This window comes from Danio rerio, chromosome 19, assembly GCF_049306965.1.
Source record: "Danio rerio strain Tuebingen ecotype United States chromosome 19, GRCz12tu, whole genome shotgun sequence".
NCBI lineage: Eukaryota > Metazoa > Chordata > Actinopteri > Cypriniformes > Danionidae > Danio > Danio rerio.
Genome location: NC_133194.1, coordinates 17,948,878 through 17,956,268, shown reverse-complemented (window position 1 = coordinate 17,956,268; position 7,391 = coordinate 17,948,878). Strand labels below are relative to the sequence as shown.

The 7,391-nt window shown below is 34.3% G+C and overlaps 1 long non-coding RNA gene across 1 annotated transcript; it reads right to left on the bottom strand.

Annotated features, from left to right (window-relative positions):
• Positions 1-2,048: 2,048 nt before the first annotated feature.
• Positions 2,049-6,680, bottom strand: LOC141378969 (uncharacterized). Its single transcript, XR_012394811.1, has 6 exons — positions 5,187-6,680; positions 4,807-4,933; positions 3,960-4,081; positions 3,828-3,869; positions 3,399-3,534; positions 2,049-3,059 (listed from the first exon to the last, which is right to left on the bottom strand). It is a non-coding gene; the product is annotated as an uncharacterized lncRNA (long non-coding RNA).
• Between the last annotated feature and the right edge of the window lie 711 nt (positions 6,681-7,391).

The window sequence follows — 7,391 nt, the reverse complement described above, 5'->3', positions numbered from 1 at the left end:
ATCAAATTTAGTTTTGACTTGTATGTATTCCAGCTGGTACTGGTACATATTTTTTATGTACTGCTAGTTAATGATTAGACCATGGTGCTCATTCTTTCATTAGATACTAGTTAATGGTTGTTCCCCCTTGTTTGCCTTGTTATTTAAAAAATATATATATATTGGCTTACAGTAGCTTACTACATTATTTTATTTTTTGGATAAAGATTATATTTTTTGGAGTTGTTTTCTAGTTCATAATAATTACAGAAAAAAAAAACACTTGTCATAGTTTTGTTCTTTGTGGCAGTAGCACAGTGTTTTAAGAGGCTACATCCCATCAAGCTGATCTGATGTTTGTTGGTCTGCCTGACCCCTCTTTGTTTGGAATAATTTTTAGTAACTCTTCCTTATTTGGGAAAGATAGCCTACAGTAGCCATAAGTTCTCATTTTCTAAAATAAACACTTGGTGGATCTTGGTGGAAAAGATCTTGACTGTAGCCTATTTCTACAGTTTTTTCAGTATAATTAATTTAGAGTTGGTTTCATTTCTACAAATGGTGCAAACTCTGCTAAATTATAATAATATAATAATAATATTGGCCATGCCGCAGCAAAATTACAATAACATGGTGAACAGGATTACTGTAACATGTTAAATAAAGGAACATAAATCAACTTACAGTCATGCACGCACGTATACCACTCATCCATATGAGGAGAGAATGAAAATGAAAGCAAACTAGATCATTACTGACAGACTGCCTTAAGTGTTCTGAACATGCCCATCTAGAGCGAGTGCACATTAATAGGTCTGTTTTACACTCAATAAAGAATTTAGTACAGTGACTTTTTATTTTTATATTTGAAAAACAGGATGTTGAGTTTGGCATTAATGCTCGATATTGCCCCCTGCCTGCTGTTAAACCTAGCTTTAATTGGGGTTACAGTGGAAAAGTAGATTGTGACCACTAGTTCACAGACTTGATTTAAACCATATATTCCTTGCAGAGCTGTTGTTCTCCTTGGCCTTCCTTATTGCATTAAAGTGGACGCCATCAAGTTCATCAAACTTGTGAAGTAATTCATGAATTTGGTTTAATCTTTTTGGTTTTCTTTGATACTGTCACATTATTTTAGTGTTTTTTTTCCGCAAGAAGAGGGTGTCTAGTCTGTAAAGTTCTTTGAAAAAACTGAAATAATTGTATACTATTTTTACATGTTATGTCCTCAAGAACTATTGGTTTAAAGTAACTAAGACATTAAAGGGATAGTTCACTTTTTTCTGTTAAACAAAAAATATATATTCTAAAGAATGTTGGCAAATAAACAGAAAAGGTTAAAACATACTGTGGAAGTCAGTGGCTGTTTTCTTCATCTATCTAACTTTGTGTTCAACAGAAAAATCTAACTTTCTTTTTGAATTAATATCAGTTAATAATTCTTGGGGTCTGATATTATGGGGAGATTTAGCTATACTTACACTTTGGTCAGTGGTCATTTTTGTTGTTCATCAATGGCTTTCAAAATGTATATAAGAACCAGAGGTCCACTTTGCACCAATCAGTTAAAAATGTTTTCTTTTTTAATATTAGCACCCATCTAGCACAGCAGAACCACATTCTGTTCTCGCTTGCTGAAAACATATATTCATCTCCTTTCAGATGCAAAAAGAATACCTTTGTTACTGATTTTGTGTATTTTAGCATCTGAGGTCAAGCTTTGTATTTATATATATATATATATATATATATATATATATATATATATATATATATATATATATATATATATATATATATACTGTTAGACATTTCAAAGGCTTTTTGCAGTAACTTACTGGCAACAGTGTTGCCAGTAAATTACTATATTTGAGATTTACAGTATACAATCGTAAATCAGTTTACAGCATGTTACCGTAGTGTCTGAAAATGGTTAATTACTGTAAAAACTAATTCAACAGTTAACTACTGTAAACCTTTTAATTTTGTCCTAAATATTTTATAATATAATTTTGTTAATATCATTTTAATACTATTGACATAAAAAGACACAATTACAAAATATTAACAACATAAACACTCTTTATTTAAAACATTGGAGATGCTTAAAAATGAAAGAAAACTATGTAAAAACATTACATTTCAATCATTCAAATTATCTTATTTTAAGAAAAAAACATTGAAAATAACAAAACACATGAACATACATGTACAAAATTAATTTAAGTGTCTGACCTGCATATTGTTGTGAGAAAAAAAAAAACAATTGTACTTGGTACTACTGACATTAAACCAGACACAACTACAAAATATCCCATTCTTTAAAACATTGATAATGCTAAAAGCATTTAAGGAAAATGTGTGAAAATTACATCAAGCATTAAAATCAACAGATTAAAAATAAATAAATCACACAAAGCACTAGAACATACATGTACAATAATAATTTATTTGTCTGAATTGCAAATTGTTGGAAAAATAAATATTTGTAACTATTAGCCTACTCAGAAACAACCCAACTTTAAAATATTACTAATTCTGGTGTCAAATTCTCAACAATGTCTGAATTCACATGTTCAAATGCAATTAATCTTTATTTCTATTGCACTTTTACAATGTAGATCAATGATGTCAAAAGCAGCTTAACATAGAAGTTCTTGTAAATTGAAGCTGCTTCAGTCTAGTTTTCAGAGTTGAAGTAGTAAATGTCACTGCTGAAAGTCCAAACACTGAAGAGCAAATCCACCGATCCACCAATCGAAGCCAAGCGAGCCATTGGCGACAGTGGCATGGAACAAACTTTACCGACTGACGAAAGTGTAGAATAAAAGCCCTTGAGAGATACCAGGCTCAGTTGGGCACAACCGGTTCTCCTCTAGCCAAACTTGTGCAAAGCCGCAATCTAGGCACCGGAGGCTTCAAAGGTCACGGGCGTGTGTTCAGGTTGGCCCACTGGATCAATGCGGAAACTCATCTATCACGTGTGTCTTTCAGGAATCAGTCTCTCACTCTCCACTCCTCCATTACCACCACAGCATCTGGTCAGGATTTGGCCCAGTCCAGGATTATGGAGACCTCTGGATAAGGAGAAACAGACTAACATAATCATAGAGGAAGCTTGTTTAAAAAAATTAATTTTATACTGGTTAGTTATTTTGAAGCATGGTAGCTGGGTTGGGCTAGTTTTCAGCTGGTACTGAGCAACTGGCTTCTGCTCATAACCAGCTCACTACCATGTTTAAAAGATAACTAACCAGAATATCCTGTTTATTTTTTTCCCTAACAAGTTTTTACAAAAGCATTGTAGCATTTGTGATGGGGTAATTTACTGCAGGACAGATTAGACAATTTGTTTCATGTATTTCTAATAAACTAAAACAGACTGAATGCTGATAAAACTATTGAGAGTGTCTCACCTAATCCAAGTTCTCAGTTAGCTGGTGAAAGAAGGATAAAACTCTGTTGTTCATGGTTGTCATTCTCTTCATTACTTCTCCTGCCTTCTTCTGGCTCACTCTGGTTGTTGCTGTGCATTTTGTTTCATCTTCTGGACTTATTTATACAAAAAAAATAAAAAATTAGGCAACATGAAATGGGGGAAAAGACATTAAATACATAAACAAATGCATGTATCCCAATACTAATTATTGTATTACGAAATGTCTGATCCATGACAAACCTCAATCTGCTCAAAAATATCATAAACCAAGATAAAAAACCCTACTAAATGGTTTAATAAAAAAGGGAAACAAATCTTTAACTTAGCTAGCAACAAAACATGTGACACATTTTGTATTAAAAGTAACCTCACTATTTTGAGAAACAAATAGATGGACAGTACTTACTGTTGTATGGGTTCCAGTTTGCACAGGCAGGCTCCCAGTATTCTATATTGAGACCATAAAAAAGACAAAAATACAGATAAGAATACCATGCTACAATCCACAACCTCTACACAACTTTTTTTATTTGTTTACCTTGGTTGCTTAATGCTCATGCTTATTTTTAAGTATAAGGCTGTGCTGATCAAGATGTTCCTCCGAAATGCTGTTTTCTTCTTCAGACAAAACCTGTAAGCGCTTCTGTGCCAGTGCCATATCTAAACAGAAAAAATTATAATGGTAACAATTATGTTAAACCAAATGTCAAGAGTTGTGATAAAGAAAAATAATTAGCAAATAAACAATAAATAGCAAAAAGGTGGTTATCAGCATATTGTATAGAGGTAAATTTGGTTTTATATTCTCAGATTCAGACTTTCACCTTAATAATATCATTTCATAAAAGGGTTATTTGCAAACTCTAAATAGCGAACTTATATTAGCAGCCAATGACTATCAAAGTACAACATTGCTCACGGTCAAATAAACAGTGTTAATGTTGATTTCAAGTCATACTGGCATGCTAATTCTGATGGAATATTCAAAGTAACATAGTAAACAGTATAGAGACTTCTAAATGAGCGAATGTGCGAATATAAAACCAACTTTACCTCTCTGCATATTGTATAGATTTACGTTAGTGTAAGTAACGTTATTATAGGTTACATCGCGATTTTATTTTCACAAGCTAACGTTAGCGACTCTAAACCAGAGAAAAATAAGTTCACAACAGCTAATATATATAGTATAAATCAATACAAGTTAAACGTTGCACGTTAAAATGAGTTTGAGTTCAATTCGGTGTTAACTTAGCTCAGTTTAGCTAATGTTACCATTTTAAGATCGCTTAAGCCAATGTCGCCAAGCAAACAAATGCTAACCAAGTTATAGATGTGCTCAAATCAATGTCGAGTGTTGTCAGCACAGACAGATGTGCTTTTACCTGGATTATTTGTTGGTCTTTCATTCATATTCTTCTGGGGGAAAATTCTGTCGGACCGTTGTTTTGTGCTTAGTGTCTGCATCCCTCTGGTTCCCTCCTAAACCAAAACCCGCTGCAACACCGGTTCCTATGTAAAAAAATAAAAAGATATGATGAGAACAATGGCTAATAGTCATAAACAGTCTTATTTAAAGTAATAGCAGTGTTAATGTAATAAACTAAATAAAGGTAACATCTAAATAGACGTTATATTTCTCAAATGGACGAAATAACTCCAAGCCAGAGAAAATAATATTAGCCAACTTTACATTACATTACATTACTTTGTTCTATTCTCTTCCACAAAACATTCTGTAAAATGAAACACTGCCTTAGCTTACCATAGTAAAGTTTGTTAAATCCAGGATGTTCGTCAGGCACCCTAATAAATTGTCCTCCAGAATTGCTCCAGGGTCCTCAGACAAAATTTGGCAAATCCTGTGGTGCAGAGTAGTCGAATCTCTACAAGGTGGCGTCGAAGCACTTGTGGAAAATACAGTATAATACAAAATTTTTTACAAAGACAGTAAATTGCTGTATGTGTTGTTCGACGTCACACTAAATTCCCATAATGCAACGGTAAATCCAGTTATTCACTGTAAAAGGAATTTGCAGTATTATACTGGGTAAAATACAGTAAATAACTGTGTAAATTACAGAAATGTCTAACAAACATTTAACTGTATTCTGAGCTTAGAGCCCCTAAAACAGCATGCCAAAATATGCTATATTCATCCATTAAGATTAGATGTAATGGTGAACTCATCAACAAGTAAATACTGAGAAATGTTAATTTGCGCCTGTCAGTCAATATTGGTGGGCATGGATAAATGCACTACCACATCATTCATGGTGTGGATGGCCCCGAAATTGCAGGGTGTTAGATCCAAGTGTAATTTTAGCAAATACAAATAAAGTGATATTTATAACATTTTAATAAGGCTGTGCACACATTATTTTTACACAAATTTCTGATCAATCAGCTTCAAAGTGGATTTAATGCAAGCATGATTTTGCTACCACCATGCTTCACTGTAGGGATGGTATTAGCCAAATGTAATGCCTGGCAGAATTTTGTTTCTTATGGTCGAAAGTCCTTCAGAGGCCTTTTGCAAAAATTCCAGGTGGGTATTGGATTCTGTTTGGCCACTCTACCACACAGGTTTGATTGGTGGATTTCTGCACAAATGGCTGTCCTTCTGTAAGGTTCTCCTCTCTCCACAGAAGAACGCTGGAGCTCAGACAAAGTGACCATTGAGTTATTTATTACCTCCCTGACCAAGGCCCTTCTCCCCCGATCACTCAGCTTAGATGCTCAGCTTCCAAACATCTTCCACTTACGGATAATGGAGGCCACTGTGCTCATTGAACTTTCAGAGCAGCAGAAATTTTTCTGTAATGTTCCCAGGCCTTGTGCCCCAAAACAATCCTATACAGTCAATTCCTTTGTCTTCTTGCTTGGTTTGTGCTTTGACATGCACTGCCAAACCTGGGACCATATATAGACAGGTGTATACCATTTCAAACCATGTATAATCAACTGAATTTACCAAAGGTGAACTCTAATTAAGCTGCTGAAACATCTCAAAAATGATTAGTGGAAACAGAATGTACCTGAGCTCTATTTAGAGCTTCACGGCAAAGGGTGTGAACACATGTACATGTGATTTTTCAGTTTTTTTTATTTTTAATGTATTTGCTACAATTTCAAAAAATCTTTTTTTTTTTCACATTGTTATTATGAGATATTGTGTGTAGATTGTGAGTAAATAAATGAATTTAATCCATTTTGGGAATAAGGCTGTAACATAAAAAATGTGGAAAAAGTGAAGCGCTATGAATACTTCTTAGACACACTTTTTAAACTTGACAAAAACTCTCGACAACTGAAAGCTACTGGTTGCTGTATCTTTAATGTGATGTAAAGATTATTATGCGTTCTTAAAAACATCAAGGAGGACGCAGCAAAGATGTATCACTTATTAAATTAAAATGACTTTATTATTATTAACACATTACATTTTAAAAGGGAAACAGAAGGAGGATCTTAAGCATAAAATAAATGAATAAATAAAAAGACCACTAGTCTAAGTAGTTTTATTGAATAGCCTATCTTAAACTGACCAGCTATTTTTTCCCCCAAATTTATTTATTTATATTTTTGCATATACTCGTGTGCGATCGGAAAACAGATTTAATGGTAGCACACCATCTTTATCAGACTCGGGCAAGCTCCGCCTCTCCTTTCACTCTGTCCCAAAGCCCCAGCTGGCCTTCTTTGGGCCAAGGTACTGCTGGCCCATGGGAAGCCCGACTATCAGCCCCCAGAAGTGACAGTGGAAACGCCACTGGACCTGGCTTGCTCTGTCATTACTGTGTTTGTCCACCTGGCGAACTACAGTGGCTTAAGAACTATATTTCCATACATTCTTTAGCGCACACACCCGGTCTGTCATATACACCGATTTGCTACCACAGCTGTCTCCTTTCACCATTGATTACCTGGACTATATATTCAACCATTCATCCTCTGTTTGTGAGTTGGT